The sequence below is a fragment of the Sciurus carolinensis genome, chromosome 6, assembly GCF_902686445.1.
Source record: "Sciurus carolinensis chromosome 6, mSciCar1.2, whole genome shotgun sequence".
NCBI classification, from domain to species: Eukaryota; Metazoa; Chordata; class Mammalia; order Rodentia; family Sciuridae; genus Sciurus; species Sciurus carolinensis.
The window spans coordinates 64,290,452-64,307,231 of record NC_062218.1 but is presented as its reverse complement, the minus strand read 5'-3'; the positions used below and the strand labels follow the sequence as shown (position 1 = coordinate 64,307,231).

The 16,780-nt window shown below is 43.1% G+C and overlaps 1 protein-coding gene across 8 annotated transcripts in view; it reads left to right on the top strand.

Annotated features, from left to right (window-relative positions):
• Lhfpl2 (LHFPL tetraspan subfamily member 2) overlaps positions 1-16,780 on the top strand; it is a 143,998-nt gene that overhangs the window by 104,795 nt on the left and 22,423 nt on the right. The window contains exon 4 of one of the 8 annotated variants that reach the window (XM_047556760.1): positions 14,370-14,706. The exons of 5 other annotated variants lie outside the window; for them this stretch is intronic. The gene's annotated coding sequence lies outside the window, so the exon portion shown is untranslated. Of the gene's footprint in view, positions 1-3,772; positions 3,843-6,219; positions 6,281-14,369; positions 14,707-16,780 lie in introns of all 8 variants that reach the window. 2 more of the 8 variants (XM_047556763.1, XM_047556762.1) reach the window with 2 other exon arrangements.

The window sequence follows — 16,780 nt, the reverse complement described above, 5'->3', positions numbered from 1 at the left end:
GAATGGAATAATAGATAACTGCATGTTATTGAGATATAACATGAATCAAAAAGAAATGACAAAAAGGAGGGTATTTTACTAAGTATTTCCAGGCATTGTATCACAGTACTCGGTTGTATGTTTATATGACTGATTAGAGAGACATTCCACTTAGTGTTGCATCCTGTGTGAGTTAAAATTCTAGATGATTGTTCTTAACAGCTTACTTCAGACTTTGGCTACCGTATTTCCAAGCCCAAGAATATTTGATGTCTGATGGACACAATGTTCGTGTTCTGATGATTCCATAAAAGCCCAGCAAGTACAGCTTGTGGTGTACAGCTGAGAGTTCAGGGGCCAGGAAGCACTGTTCTGTGGCTCTGGGGGTGTAGAGGGCTGCTGTGGGCCAGGACTGGTGTGGGAGGCCTCAGGTTGCCTTTCTAGTTTCCACTAGGGACTGGCGACCACGGGTGGAGGAGACCGAGAGTTGAGGCTCCTAACTGCTCTCCTTGCAGGAAGAACCTGAGGAGGCCCTGATTAGCTCTGCCCATGTCTTCTCCAGGTTTAGCATGTGGGCAGGAAGAAACGGCAGGGCAGCTTCTGGCCAGAGTCTCTACAGTGTTCCCAGCTTCCTCCTGCTCTATGTCTGGATGTCTTGTTTTCCCTCTTGGTGACAAGGCTATTCTCATCACCCTCCAGTGGCTATTAAATATTAACTAATGAAATACTCAACTTTTACCATAGTATCCTTTCCCTAGATTCAGTCAGTTTATTTTAACTTATAGCTTCAAGTATTTTTACAAGGTATGATTTGGTGTTTCCTCTTTGTGTCAGGGTATTTCTTCCTGTTTTATAGCTATTTTCCTACTTTATCTTTTCCCCTTTATTTCTACTCCTCCTTTGATCCCAGAAGGAATTAAAACAACTTGATTTCCGTCAAGGTTAGTACTAAGTGTTTCTAACACTCTGGCCAGGAGTGCCCCTGAATGGACTGTGGAGATATGAGACATGTGGGCCACTTATTCTGTCAATGACCAGATGAATGACCTGTTTGATTCTGCCTTCCAAGGTCATAGATGGGTCTATGACTCTTAACCATTATTGTTCTAACCATTTACTAAATGCTGACTATGTGCCAGGCTCTGTGCAGAGCATTTACCTGTGTTTTCTCTTTTAATCTTCTTATCAACTCTATGAAATTGAAGGTGGTATTCCCATTTTCAGCTGGGAAAATTGAGTCATGTAGAGAATAGTTACTTGCTCCCCTACATTCTGTTGGTATGCAGCATAACCAGGTTTTGACCCTCATCTTACTTCAGAATCTGTGCCTTAGCCACAAGTAGGTACCTTCTAGAGCAGAATTGTCAGCAAGGGAAATTTGGCAATGTCTAAAGACTTTATTTTTGGTCATAACTGGAAGAGTGCTACTGGCATACAGTGGAAAGAAGCTAGGAATGCTGCAAAATACCCTGCGATTTATAGGACAAGCCCCCACAACAAATAATTATCTGGCTCCAATGGTAAAAGTGCTAGAGTTGAGAAATGCTATTAAATAGATGTAGCGAAGAGCATTTATGTTTAATAGTTAAGGGGTACCATCCAAGGGATGTTCTGAAATTTTTATTTCAAGAAATATTCCTTATATGCATAGTTGTAAAAAGTATTTAAAAATTACTCAGTAGGGAGAAAAGGTATGTAACTATGTACAGAAATGACACATTTCATGAAACCCTGAACTTTAGAAATTCAAAGGACTCCTGACAGTTCTACCTCTGTTGTGATAAGATTATTGGAACAGAGCCTGCCATTTGGATAATTACTCCAGACATTTTTTTTCCCCCTCTGGTTCCTGTTGAGAGGCTGCATAAGCATAAATTATCTGTTAGATGTCAGCAGGAAATTTTAGAATTGTGAAATTTGGTGTCTTGGCCACATTTGGATCCCATGAGTAGGAGCGGCTCATATGGCCCCACGGACCATGCGCCTGAAAACCCCCATGAACCGCCCAGGGAGGCCACGAGGCCGAGGAGCATAATGAGGAGCAGAACCAGGGCAAGCCAGGCTTGCATTGCTCTGAGAATGAGGCTGGGTGTAGGTTTTGTGTGGAGTGTTTCTTGCAGCCTTAATCACAACCTTCTGTTTTTGTGTTCCAGTCCTGTGCTCAGCCCCTTTGCTCATCAGGCAAAACCAAGTACTCCCCGTTGGAGAAGTTTTAGGTCTTCCTGTTTGTCTGAACTCCTGGCAGCAAAAATGTAGACATCTGTGCATTGTCCTGCTCATTTCCTTCCCTGCAGCCCCCTGCGTGGCCCCCCAGCAGCATCTACACCATTGTGTTGTTCCTGCTCTTCCTCATTTCGACCTTGCGCTAACTGCCTGTTTATTGTGCTGGCTCCTCAGATAAAGTCCTCCCTGGGACTTTTATTTTTCTTTTTTTCTTTTAATTAAATGCTTAGGGCTTGAAAATTGAAGATTGAGCTAAAATGCAACACACAACATTTTGAAGTGCATCTCAGGCCACAGTGTGAGGCTGACTTTAGTTCCTGCTTTTCAATCACATTTTCAAATGTTTGTTTTGTACATGAAGGTCAGGACAGCCACTAGTCTCTGCTGCTCCCTTGGAACAGACCTGGCGATCCCTAGCTCCCCACAGTGCCTGTGTGAACTCATGCCCTCACACGTGCACAGGTTCACACATGAACACATTTGCTTGTGGCAGATTTTTTCTTTTCCATTACTTGACTAACCTAGTCCAAGCATCCTCCAGAAGACTTCGTAAAAATGCAGATCTGCTCTTGTCACTTTTATGCTGAAAATATTGTAACCCCTCCCCCATTATAATGTATAAGACTATTCAAAATCCTAAACAACATATCTGACCCCTCACAATATGGTTCTTCTTTTTCCTGCCTCCTGCCTCCAGGTTTCTTGATTCCCAGTTCCTAACATATGGAATGACATTCACTTGAATGGAACATGACCTCAGCACCTTCTCAGTGCAGCCTGCTATGTCCCACCCCAGGCAAAACAGGGCACCAACAGCTCTAGGCTGCAACCATTTGCTGATTTATCAGTTTCCCCACTAATCCAGGGCCTCTTGGGGGATGGAGAGTTGTCATTTGCCTCCTCTGCACTGACTCAGAACCATGCATGTGACCAGTCTTCAGAAGTTCCTGTTCATGGTATGTGAACAAGGTCTGTCATACATTCTCTATCTGGTGGCAGTAATGAAATCAGCTCACTACTTCACTCCCAGACTTGGTCATGTGGTTTCTGGAGAATGAGCAAAAGGTCACTTCAACTTTATTTCTAATGAGGAAATTACATTAAATGCCTTACATAGGTTGAAAAACTTGTCATTTTTTCACTCACATTCTTTGGACCCCCCTCTTCCTCCTGAAAAGGTCCCACATGGTCAAGGGCTGAGAGAATTTAGTAGGAAGGGACAGATTGCAAAAGGGGTTGCAAACTCCTTTTGGGGACCATATTTTATGCTCATAAACTCTTTCCCTGGTGTGGCCCTTTATTTTTTTCTGAGCCAAATATAGGGTGAATCTATTTTATCAAGTGCATATTACTTCTTTGAATAATTATAAGCTGTGTTTGCCGAACCCTCAGTCCAGCATCCCAAGACTGAGGATTCTGCCCTTTGCAGTACCAGCTGACTAGGACAAAGCATACCTGCCATGTATCACCCACAGCCTCCTAACACTGTGTGGACACCTTGTCCAATGGTGCATATTAGTCTCTTAAAACCACCTAAGCTGATGCGTTCTGGGGATTTATTTCTTGGTAGGATTTGAATCAGAAAGCCAGACTCATTTGAAGGTCATCCTGGTTCCTTGAAAGTCATAAAGAATACACAAGTAAGTCTATGAACTAAAAAGTGAATTTGAATGACTAAGAAGGGGTGTGAGAACCTACAGTTAATTCTAATTCTTCCTAAAATCCATCATGCTAAATAACTAGTAAATATGCCTGGATTAAATATCATTCATCTTTTCAGCCTCCATTTCTACTTACACACACACACACACACACACACACACACACATCAATAATTTGTTTTGCTTAGAACCTAAGCAGTGTCAGCATGGCCCAACCCTTTCAATTTCTTTTAAGGAGTGTTTATGCAGCCATCCAGTATTATCCAACAGAAGCAGGAAATTTCCAACCTTTCCCCAACTGCAAGTCTCCCATTTGAATTAATCATCTGTTGACTTCCCAGGTATTATGTTCCTGATAAAGCCTTATCAAGGTTTTCTTAGGATTCTCACCTCTTAGTACTGCCTTTCCCCAGAGCGGGCAAACTGAGTTCTTGATGACCTGGTTGGGTTTCTCAGTGTCTTGTCCTCTATTATATTTGTAGATTTCCCAATTCCAACTTTCAAAACAGTTTCTGGGGGCAGGAGGAGTCTCCTTGCCTTCACCCCATTGCCTGCTCATCCTTCAGTGTAACCTGGACAGCTGCAGTGTGAACAAGTTAGCAAACTGGTTGGTACGGGCACTGGCCTTGCCTGCCTCTGAGAACTTCAAAGTGTGGTCCAATCAGTGTCAGCTGTGGATGCTCACAAGACAAAAGGGGTTGAGAAAGGCATGTTGGTATGAATTCTTCAATTTGGGAAGCCTCACTCCTTTTTTTTTTTTTTTTTTTTTAGTGTTTTAGTTCTAGTAGATATTTAATGAGCCTGATTTTCACAAAGGCTGATGTTTATTTAATGAGATAAGCAGAAAGGAAAATTAAATATTATGGGTCCTGAGAAAAATCATAAGATCTGTTTTGGCAGAATTGATGCAGTTTCATCACTCACCTCAGAAATCCACCACCTCTGTCCTCTGTTAGGAGTCTGGCCCTTGGTTTCTCGAGGTGGAATGGGGGTCCAACATGTGCACACCCCACATTTACCAGGTTACTGTCTCCCATGAACCACCCTTCCAAGGTCTGCATTTTTATCCTGCCCATGTCACAAAGGTCTGATACAGGTTAGCTCTTGTTTTGGGGCGTGGCCTTCACTAACGGGCAGATTGGAGCAAAGGTCAGGAAGTTAGGAGGAGTGGAGCGGAATGTGTTTGTGAGTGTCCTGTTTGTTGAGTTTTCCTCTCGCAGCCCACCTGCCAGTTGAGGATGTGTATGGCTGACTGCCAAATAATTTGTCTTACCAGAACCGCTTACCCCTGGCCTTTGCTGTCTGCAACAGTCATCATAATTGGATTGGTATTGCCTTTGACAGCATTGTGGCCAAAATTTTTGAAAGAAAAAAATTTAAATCTATCCATGATCTCATGGGTAATGCCAGGTAAAATTGAAAATCAGTTTCACATCAGCTCAACAGCTCCATCCCTAGGCTTATTGGGGTGGAGTGTTGCATTATTAAAAATTGTTTGAATCATTTGGTTGATTATAACAAAATGACATTTTATTGGTGTATTAATAAAAATAGATATCAGAAATATGTGCCAATCAGTAGGTATAAATTGGTCTTCTGGGGACATTTGTAACTGATGAGAGAATTTTACTGCTTGACTTTAATAATTAACCCAGGAACAGAGATTAAACAGTAGCAAACGTTAGTTTTATTGGACAGTTTCTTACGACTGGTTTTGAAATAAAAAGGATGTGACTTTTGACTCTTACCTGAAACTAAAGCACTTAAATAGAAGTCTCTCATATTGCTAGCTTCTCAGTTGGAGAATTCATATTGGTATACATTTATTCACCAGTGGGTGCCTCTCTTGACATATATGAAACCAAACTATAAATACTTTTTAAAAAGGGTGAAACCTGTGTATTCTACTCTATCCTATGGCGTATCACTGACACATTCTTCATGATCCCTAGCATTTTACTTGTCTGGAATAAAGAGTCCTTGTATGACCTTGGATTTTTCAGAGCTTTGTAAGGATCCTTTAATTGTAGGTCCTACCTCTCTGAAGGTAATGGCAGAGGGGCCTCAATTTTAGCTGTTAACTCAAAGACTGGGGCAGGGAGTGCTCTACTATACTCCCAAGAATGGGAATTAGAGTTGGGTTCCCCCCCAATAAAAAAAGGCAACTGGAGGGGGTAGCCAGTCTAGCCCACATCTTTTGGCCAAGGCCTTTGGACAGCTCCTTGTGCAGTGGCCAAGCAATCCACTTTCCTTGTCTACCTAATTTTATGGTTAGATATGACCTTCACTTCTGCCATCCCCCAAGCCCTTGTACTTGACATTCCATATAACCTCAGCGTTCCCTTCTACCTTCCAGCCTAAGGTCTCCCTCTGCAGAGCAGCAGGTCTAGAAGGAACCACAAGCCTGGGAGAAAGTGGTAAGAGGTGATCATGGGCTTGAAATGAGTGACTTTTGAGCTGAAAGTGATAGAGATCCTTCACCTTTACTTTGTACTTGAGATATTGAAGGCAAAGTAATTAAGGAAACTGCGCATGGCCACATGCTAGGCCAGGACTTTCGTTTCCTTGACTTCCTGCCTAATGGGTTTCCCCCAACACACACATACACCTATACTTTGCCATTAGACAAATTTCAGTCTACAGAGAGTTGGTGGTAATACAAGGTGATTTTTGTGGCCTTATGGAGATAAGTAGAAGAAAAATAAATCTTAACCAATATGATGATAGTGGTAATGGTTCCTACCATGTATTGGTATTTGCAATAACACCCGGCTTTACATGCACTGTTTGCATAATCCTTGTGAGCGAGATACTTTCTTCACCCCCATTTCCCTAGAGATAAGGATATGATCCTCAAGTGAAGTCCACTGCTAGTAAACGGTAGAGCCTACTTTATAGCATTGAAATAGGGCTGGTTCTCTGTTACAGCCTTTCTGCTCTGTGACTCCTTTTACCTGGGGAAAATTAGTGTTTAAAGGTGAGTTTAATTATTCACAAGCCAGATGGATCCTAGAACAGGAAGAAGATCTAAATGGTAGAAGGAATAGCTGAAACATGACCTCAGAAGTGGCCATAAATGCTGGGAGGCTGGATTCTGTTCCAGGAAGGAGAGTCGTGTGCATGCAGGACTTGCCATTTGTAAGCACATGTCATTGCCCATTTTACAGACATGGGAACTGAGTAACAAAGGCACAACCATGCCCAAGGACACCATTTAGAAGTGGTATGAGCTGGATTCAGATGCAGACATTCTGGTTCCTGACTGAATCATTCTGTTATGCAGCCTTCCTGGGTCAGCCCCTTGCCCTGGAAGAGTGGAGCAGAGGGTTTTATCCTGTGCACCATTCTGTAAGCCTGACAGATCCTCCTCAGAGACATTGTCTGGCCCCAATATTATGCAAGGACTCAGAATTTTCAGTCACCCCACTTATGGGAGAACGTGGCTTTGTGATAGAAGAGGAATTTTGCTGCCACATGTGGCTACCATGGTAACCAGAGCTGTGGGGAATGGTTTGCTATAATGAAGTCTTGTAGTTCTACCCACCATGAGGAAATTTGTCTCATCACTCAGGGATATGCTCCTTTTTATGACCTATCTAAATGCAGTCTGTTCCTCCATTGATTCCCAAGGATCTCGTACTTCACAGAGTTCTGTCATTGAAGGACATGCGGGTTCTCAGGGAGTCATCTGCTTTGGCCTGACTTGTGCTGGGGAGTTGGGTGGCAGGATCCTGCTGGACCCTCATGGCATTGCATAGAACTGATCATGTTTGCTCAAACAGGGCTGGTCTTCCTCTTTGCTCGCCTTGTTTAGCAGATCTTACAGTTCTACAGGCTTGGAAGTATCTCTTCCTACAGGGGTGAACCTAAAGCCTTTCCAACCCTTTTGCTTTTCTGTTTAAATGACCTGATCTTCTGGCACCTACCCTCTTCTTTTGAGACACCCAGTTGAACTTTCTCTTTACTTACTACACCTCACTATTGTTGAAGCTGTAATAAGAAGTCACTTTTCCCAGAAAGAGGTTATGGGATCCTATGAACAAGTATAGAAATTCAGAGTCTCAAAAATGGGTTTTCTTTATAAAAAAAAAAAAAAAAAAAAAATCAGGGGGGTGGTTCTTTGACCCTCTTAAACTCTGGCCTGCAGTGACTTCATCTAGGTGGCCAGGAGAAAAGCTCACTGAGCCTCCTACTCCCGTTGTGCATTCCTGAGTCATTAGGCCAGCTCAGCACTACGGGCCAAGGGTTTTGCTTGAGTTACAGACTTGCTCTGTGTTTCCAAGTACCTGAAGCTGTTGCAGCCATATGTTGAACTGGTATGCTTCCCTTTGGAAGAGTGTGCATCCCTTTGAAAGCTGCCATTAAGACCATATGTTTTCAAAACATAATTTGAATCCTAAATATCTGGGGAATTCCTCTAGTTAATAAACAAAGAAAGTTTAAACCTGTCTACGATTTTGGATTTGGCATTCTCATTAGGAGAAAATTAAAAACCACTGCATAACTTGATCTCTTACTATGAATCATCAAAATGTACTGGTTTAGTAAACTGGGTGTGAATGCAGCTGATGGATCTACTTTGCTGTTTTTTTCAAAAAAAATTTTTTTAAGTAGCATTACAAGTGTGTGCATTCCTAATCACCCAATGTTTTATGGATCTTAAATCTCTGAGAGAAATAGGGCTTTTGAGAGGGAAGGTTTTCAATGCATGAAATCATACAGAGCCTTGCATGTGAACATTCACCTTGTACATTATGTTCTTTATTGCACGTGTGTTCAAAACGTAACAGCTTAGGCCATTTTCAGATCCTTCTTGAAGCTCCCTGGCTCTCAGAGGGGGACCCACAAGAAAAGACAATTCAGACCTTAGGTTGCAGCTGTCTTTGGTTGTGAAAAGCCAGCAGCCATGTGAGTAAATTAATCAAACAGTAAGCATTTGGGTGCTATATCACCTGTGCTCAACTTCAGTTCTTTGCTTTTACGTCATCCTCCAAACTTGTTATATTCTACTGCAGCTTAGCAATACTGGTTAGAAACAGAAGTGACTTCAGTGAGACTACCAAAGATTTAAAAAGAAAAAAGCGAGTAACTGTTAGCATTGTCTTGGTCCCAGGGTAAATCCCAAATTAGGCTGTTGGTGTTTAAGGCTATGAGTTGTCTTATCATTAGACCTAATCCACTGATACTGTCCTTGGGTGGGTAATTAGAAACACATCACTCTGCTGATATTTTTGCAAGTAAACTCAAAGCTTGTGGCTTTTTTTTTTTTCCTTGTAGTGCTGGCGATTAAACCCAGGGCCTTGTGCTTGCAAGGCAGGCACTCTACCAACTGAGCTATATCCCCAGCCCAAAGCTTGTGACTTTGTGATGTGCTTGTAGTGTTTGTTTTAATGGGATCCTGAGTGAAGGTCGCTGCTGCTGCTGTTGTGAGCTGCTCTTGCCTTAGTCCTCCAGGAAGTTGCTGGGTTAGTGTTTCAGCTGGCAGGTGTGAGTCCCCTACTCTGTGAGTCATGCAGCTAGATTGTCCCCTTAGCCACTGTAGAAGGAGGTTTCTGCTGTACTTTTGTCCATACCTGTCACCGCCTAACAGCCACCTGGGACCTGGGCTGTAAGGCCAGCTTGGACATCAACCACTTCTGCTTCCTTCTGTCAGTAGTACTGATGGCTAAGATGTTGGGACCAGTGAAGGTACAAAGAAAGACAAAATTTTTTGCTATTTTTTAACCACCTATGTAGATTAATATTCTTGTCTTACAATTTTGGATTTAGAAAATGATACCATATTGCTGGGGGCAGGGTTTTGTAGTTGTTGTTTTAAGACCTTGATTCAGAAGGAGGCAGTAAATTAAAACCTGTTTATAGCACTGGGCCTCATGAGCTAATGAAAGACTTCTCATGGAAGCCACCAGTTTTCACCCTCATGCCACATTCTTATCCTTCATTTCTGAAATGACTGTATTTCCAGAAGAAATATTCTGATTTGACAGTGGAGGTGGCATGGAAAAATGTGAAGTGTGGTCCCAACTCACCTGTTCTGCCTAGTGACTCAGCTTCCACTCTCTCCCCCTGGCCATTTTGAATGTTGGCCTACTGGGCCTCCTAACTCCATAGCGCAAGGTCCAGGGCCTCAGTCATCGCTGATGCTCTCCTTGATGGCTTTCTGCCCTGATGTACTTGTTGATGCTCTCACTCTAGCCCTGTTGCCTCCATGACTTGGGAAGATCTGGTCTGATGCATATTGGAGACAGGCCTCTGGGGACACCTGCATTTTGGTACTCTGCCAACATCTGTACCAACTGGTCCTTGAGGTGTCTTCCAAGCTGCCTTCTGGGCAAGCTTCACCTTCAGACAAAGTCCAGAGCACTCTTCTTGTGGTTGCTGGAAGCAGACTTCCTAGTTGCATCCCTAACTGCAGGGGCAGGAGGTGGCCAGAGCCTCCCCAAGTGTAGTTGTCAGGAGAGCCTTGGGTGGAAGCAGGAGAAGCAGTCACTGAGCAAGTTGTGACTCATTTGTTAAGAGACACTGGACACGCCTAATGTGGGAAAGGATCTTCACACTGAACACTGGGAAACACTTCTGATATCCTCACTTACTCAAAAGGGAATCTTTTTCTTTCTTAGTACTTCTGTTTGTTAACCTTAAACACATTAAGAACAAAGCTTTTATTATAGCAGCTTACTGAGTTGAATTATATGATGTGTGCTTCTGAGATTGTAGGCCATGCTTGATTGTGTCTCACCAAGTGACCTTTAATAATGAAAAAAAAAATTGTTTTCCATGTGTATGAGAGAGGATGGTGACATCGAATTTAACCTGACACCAAAGAGAGGAAGCAGCATGAGCAGGCATTCTGGCTCAGCCAGGAGCTTCAATCCTCTGAAGAGGTGGCATGTGTTCTGACCTAGAATCTTAGTATTTGCAACAACAGAAGTCTGGGGTTTTGCCCACACTGCCTCTCCATTGTGGGGTAGCTGTGCCTCTGCTTTATGTTGTCAGGGACATGTCTGATGAACGGGACTCCATCTGGGATTTTTCCGATGTTATGGTAAAGGTAAAGGAGAGTTCATGGGATGCTACTCACAAGTGGCGCACTTCTGCTTAACATCTGGATGAGCTGAAGCAGGTCCCATGGTTAGTGCTGTCAATGGGGTGGAAAAATACAGTCCTCCTCCAAGGAGGGACAGGGAATATTTGAAACAATAATACTGTCTTTCACAGAGCTTTCTCCAAAACTTCCAGTCAGGGCAGGGCTCTTGTTCTAGTTGATCACTGGGTTTTCTGGTGTTCTGAGAGGTTGTGCGAGAGACTCAGAAATAGCAAATGGCATAATCCTCTCCACTGTTCATGTTTGGGGTTTGTTAAGCTGCTGGAAGGGACTCTGGCTGATAGCATTGTATGTTGTGAACAAGCAGTGGTTCTTTCTGCCTCTGTATAGAAGGGTCTAGAAAACCTGCAGTTGCTGTGAAAATGAATGTTCACCAATGTCTCTAGCATGCACAGAGGTGCCCAGCTGTCTGTGGAGATGGGCCAGAAGCTCATTCCCTAAGGACTGTTAATTCTCAGAGTTGAATCATTTGAATGGAGAGCATTTGGAGCTTCCCCCACTATGACACCAGGGAGTTCAAAAAGGAAGTTACAGATCCTGATTTTTTTAATAATTGTTTTCCACCCTTATTACTTTTTGCCATGAAAACTCTGTACTTTTTAATCAATCCTGAAAAGACTCGGCTCACTTTAAGACCTTTGCCTAATATCACAGAATTCATTATAAACTTGAAAGATGCTTTTTATTTAAAATTATGTAAAGCAGTGACATTAAAAGGCAACTCTTAAAATTCAAGTGTCAATTTCATTTAAAAAAAAAACAAACTAAAAAAGCTTTTGACCCACATAGGCAGGCACAGTGCCCCTGGCTAAATCAGGCCTTAACCTCTGCCTTGGAAGTTCATTTGTGTAGACCTTCCTCTCTGGCAGACCCAGAAGGACACTCATATGAAGACAGACTCACTTCCAAAGACTTTTAGATGAGGGCATTTGTAGAAATAGCAGGCAAATATAAAATACGTAAGTAGAGCTTCAGCAGTCTTAAAGAATGGGTCATTTAGAAAAAGGAACCAGACAAGTAAACCTGCCATATCTGACTGCAGCTGCCCCAGGGTAAGGGTGGGAAAAGGACCCCTCTAGAAATGAGTGCTCAGGAAGCAGGGGGAGTTGGAGTAGTGGCATCCAGAAAGAAAGCTGGGGCTGACCAGGACTAGTGAATTAAATACAAGCTTGACAGAGCAGGAGGTCAGGAGGGCTCACTGGGTGTTTCCATGCCGAGAAAAAAAAGAGACTTGGTCAGGTGCTATTGGGGAAGGAGACCATCCAGCAGCTGAAACCACCAACCAGTTCAAGGGGAGAGGGAAGCATCCTGTATAGGAGCTGAGTTGGGTCAGGTAAGAGTCAGAATGCCTGAGAATCTCTTAGGTCTACTTCATGAATTCCCTACATTTGAGGGAAGGAGGCCTCCTCCTGAGCATGTACTGCTTGACCCGCCCAACTCTGGAGGAGGGGAATTTGAGAGAAATAAAGGTTATATGATCAAACTTGCAGTATTCAGAGGCAAAGTTCAGATAAAGCAAGGTAACAGCACAAGAACTCCTTGTATTTATAAGTGGGGAGCTCAGTTTTGCCATTTTCAGAATAGTGATTATTGCAAACAGAAGCTAACTTCAACATGTGACCCAGAAAAACCACCCAGGACCCCTGGAGAGGAAGAATCCATAGCACTGTCCCTAGGTCACTGGCAAGTTGGGCTCCACAGTCCTATCATTGCTGCCTGGGACACTCACACTAGAATGAACCTTAAAAATTATTTTTATTTCTCAAAAAACAACTATAAATGTATTGAACTTAGTAGATATTGTGAATGTCTGTCCACAGCATGCTCCTTAGAATAGACCTTTTTAAAATATTAAGATTTTAGAAATTTAAGTTACATCTGCACATTTAAAAACTGCTCTCTGAGCATCGCATACTGCTGGCTTTCAGGACCACAATTCTTCATTATGCTGGCTGTCCAGATCATTGATGGATGTTTAATTTAGCACACCTACCCAAAGTTGTAACAACCCCAAATGTCTCCAGACATTGGCACATGTCTCCATGGGCAAAATTGCCCCAGTTGAGAACCACACTTTGAGTGACTTCCCAGTAGTCAGAGATGGGATGGAGGAGAGGGCTTGTCATAGAGGCTCAGAAAAGGATATTGACAAAAGCAGGAGGAGTTGGGCATGTTTAGACTGTCACTCAAAGAATAATAAATATTAGTGCATTTGAATCCTCCTCTTCAACAGAATCAAGATGTTTTTATTTTCTGTAGTCAGTGTGTTGTATGAAGTGGCCAGAGTGAGAGTTCACACAACTTACTCTGGTAGGTGATTTTTAAAAAAGGAAAAAAGAAAATGTTGTGCAGGGCACTGTGTATTTTGTACCAGTGCTGTCTGTTTGGTTCTGAAGGCTCTGAAATGAAGGTCCTGAATGTTTGGGGAGCTCGTTCATACCATCTGAGGATTAGCTGGGGAGCGGCTGCTCCCCCTAGAGATTCACCCATCCTTGTGACTTGGGAGGTTCTCTCCACTATGCAGAGGACAGGCAGGCTGACCACTGGCTGTGTCCTGACCCCTTCTCCTCTACCTGCTTCTGACTGCTTCCACCTCACTGTGGAAGAATCTACTGGGTGCTGGGTTTCAGCACCACCTCCAAGACTCTTGCATCAGTGGGTGGGGACCAGGAACCTAGGCTCTTTGAACAGGTGTTCCCGAGTCGTCTTCTAGCCGGTGGGGGGTGGGGTGGGTTCTAGGACCACACTCTAGAAGCAGTGCTTTGGAGGGTCTTTCCAACTTTCAGAAGCAGAAACACAGATATCCTACTTACCTAATCCTCTTATCCTTGCAGAAGACCCTGGGATGGAGGCCTTATTGCCCAGCACTTGTGTAACTCATGTATCTGAGGGAGATGGTAATAATAAAAACAGATTGGCCAAGAAGTTTCCAGTGAGCTGGATGCAAAATACAATATGCTCAGAGGCACATTGATTATTTGGGCCTCATGGCTCAATGTAGTAAATTTATTAATAATTGGAGCTTTTTTAAAGATTTAATGAAGGCTTATTTTTCTAAGTGTACAGTTGGTTGATCTGCACCAGCAGCTGGGGCATCAAGGGTGGAGATCCTTGATATTTCTAGTGTAAATTACTGAAGCCCTGTGCTTTGAAACCCATTTGATAAGCTCTGTGCTTTGAAAGCAGTTTGATAAATCCTTTACTGAGAAGGTTCTGGAGGGCTGCACTGACCAGGGAACCACGACTCTTCAGTCTCTCAGAGGCCACAGCTGGAGTTACGAACACATGGTTGGGAACTTCCTCACAGAGTTCGTCATTAGCAGTTTTGTCAGATAAGACTAGGTTAGTGAGCTTGTCCTGATCTTTGACTCTGGATATCTTCTTTTTGGCTCTGTCCACAGCTTTGTCCATTGGGTCTTTGTCTTTCTCAGTCAACTCTCTGGCGACTTTCTTCTTGTCCTCTTTGGGCAGCATCATGAAGCTTGAAGAGCATCAGGGACACTGCAGCTTCACAAGGATGTCAGAAGAAAGCAAGCGCAGCTCACAGGCCTCAAAACTCCACCCCAGTGCTAATATTTTTTAGCACTTACTGTACCACAAACGCCGTGCTAATAAGCTAAGCATGTGGTAATGATCAGTTAGTGATATACGCTGGCAGGTGTGCTGGGGATTCTACGTACACTCTCACCTTCGCTTATCGAGGCTTGGGAACAAGGTGCTACTCTCCTTATTCTGAAGGTGAGGAAACTGAGACTTGCAGAGGTTTGATGTAAACAGCCTGAAAAGACCCAACTATTTAGTGGTAGAGCTGAGATTTGGTCTTGCGCTCTATTTATGACACTCCGAAAGCATTATGCATGCTGTCCCCACTCACAGTTTCATGCCTTTTTCCCAGTGTGGTACTGCCTGGTGCCTGCTGCCCCTCTGGATGGGCTGAAGGGCAGAGGTAGTGGGCAAAGAGCAGTGTCCATGGAAACCAGATTGTTCTTTTAAAAGGGGACTCTGGAGTTAGGGGAAGGGCTGTGGTCTCCAGGCTACTGTTAAATTGTAACCTTGTTACATGAAAGCTTTTCTCTGTAACCAGCATTCTCTTGGTTCAAGTCAATTCTCCAGGGAGGGGCCACATCTCTTAAGGTTGTATCTCCCTCCCTAGGTCTACAGATTTTTTTTTTTTAGCTATTTATAAAATATGGGTACATTTCAAAGAAATATAGCACACATTTTTGATACCTTCTCTTCAGACTCCAGGATGCCTTCTCTCAGAATCCAGGGGTTGGGGGATCTTTAAACATGCAGAGGCCTGCCCAGACCAGCCTTCACTCATTCCCCACTGATGCTGACTCTTCCAGACTGGAACTAACCCTGGGCATGATGTGTGTGTCTGTTTCTTACACACACACACACACACACACACACACACACACACACACACGTCTATGCATAAAATGATTCTGGTTCTGAGATGCAGACCCAGGAATATTCCTCCCAGTGATATAGTAGGAATTGTACGGCATTACATTTTTGGATTCTCACTAAAATTGTTTCAGCTGAATCTGAACTCACCTTTGGAGTTAACTGTGAAACAGATGAAACAGAACAAGTTTAAGTGACTTCATGAGGAATTACACAAATCTAGGTTGTTGGATATTCTTTAAAATAACTGGACTAGTATCTTCAAATAGTTAATATTGGAAAAAGTAGGTAGGATAGGTCAGGGAGGTAAGACTATTCTTACCTAGAAACCAACCAAATACAATGCATGAACCTTGATTGAGTCATTGTTGAAGAAAAAAATGACAAAAAAATGGAACAGGATATGGAAATGGACTAGGAGTATAGATGAGGCATTGGATATTAGGGGATTATTGTCACTTTTCCTGGGTATGTTAATTTTATTGTGGTTATGTAGGAAAATGTCCTTAGCCATAGATGAGCTATTTATAAACTCATTTTCTCTGTTAATGTTATTGTAGATTTCTGCATGGTTCTGTTTTGTGTGTATGTGTTATTTGCTAAGAGGCTTTATGTTGTGGACCTTTGTGACAATCATAACATTATTTTCTGAAAGTCATAGGGCTGTCCAAATTACCCACACTCATCAGGGATGTGGTAGTAAAGTCAGGTACCTTACAGGGGAAAGGTATTTAGTGACCCATGGAGAGGAGAGAAGACTTTTATGTGAAATGGCATTGGGACCTGGTTTTATGAGTGAGTTTCATGGAGCTATGAGGAGTGCTGTGTCCAGTGTCCCTTCTGCTAACAAGGATCTATAACAAAGATCTGTTTCCCCTCAGATAGAAATGTTGTCTCAGCAGGTGCCTGCCTTTCTGTGCATATGGCCTAACGGGGACACTTCATAGGTCTCAGACTATTCCAGAAGCCCCCTGCTGCCTTTCCAGATTTTACCTTGTCCCACCACCCTAAAGACTTCACTTGAATTGCCAGGAAGGTACAAATTTAGTCAGTTAGCCTTGCATATTGTGTCTGTCCTCCAATAGTAGCAGTTAACAAACATTCAGGGGAGATCAAGCATCTTATTTCCAGTTCAAAACAGAGAAGAATGGAGGCTACCTCCCAGTCATTCTAGTGCAGACAGGAGAATTGGTGATTGTTTTAGCACAAATAGAGAAGGACTATATTTCCTGAGCTTAAGCATGTGGACCTTTAAATTATCCTTTTCTGTCTCCATATATGTAGGTAAGCCCAGGTGGTGGTGGAGCAGGCTTTGGAACCCAGACCTGAGGGATTCTAAAATTCCCTCAGTGGAACACACCACCTCTCCCTTACCCAGTGCTTAGCACAGCCTCATTGC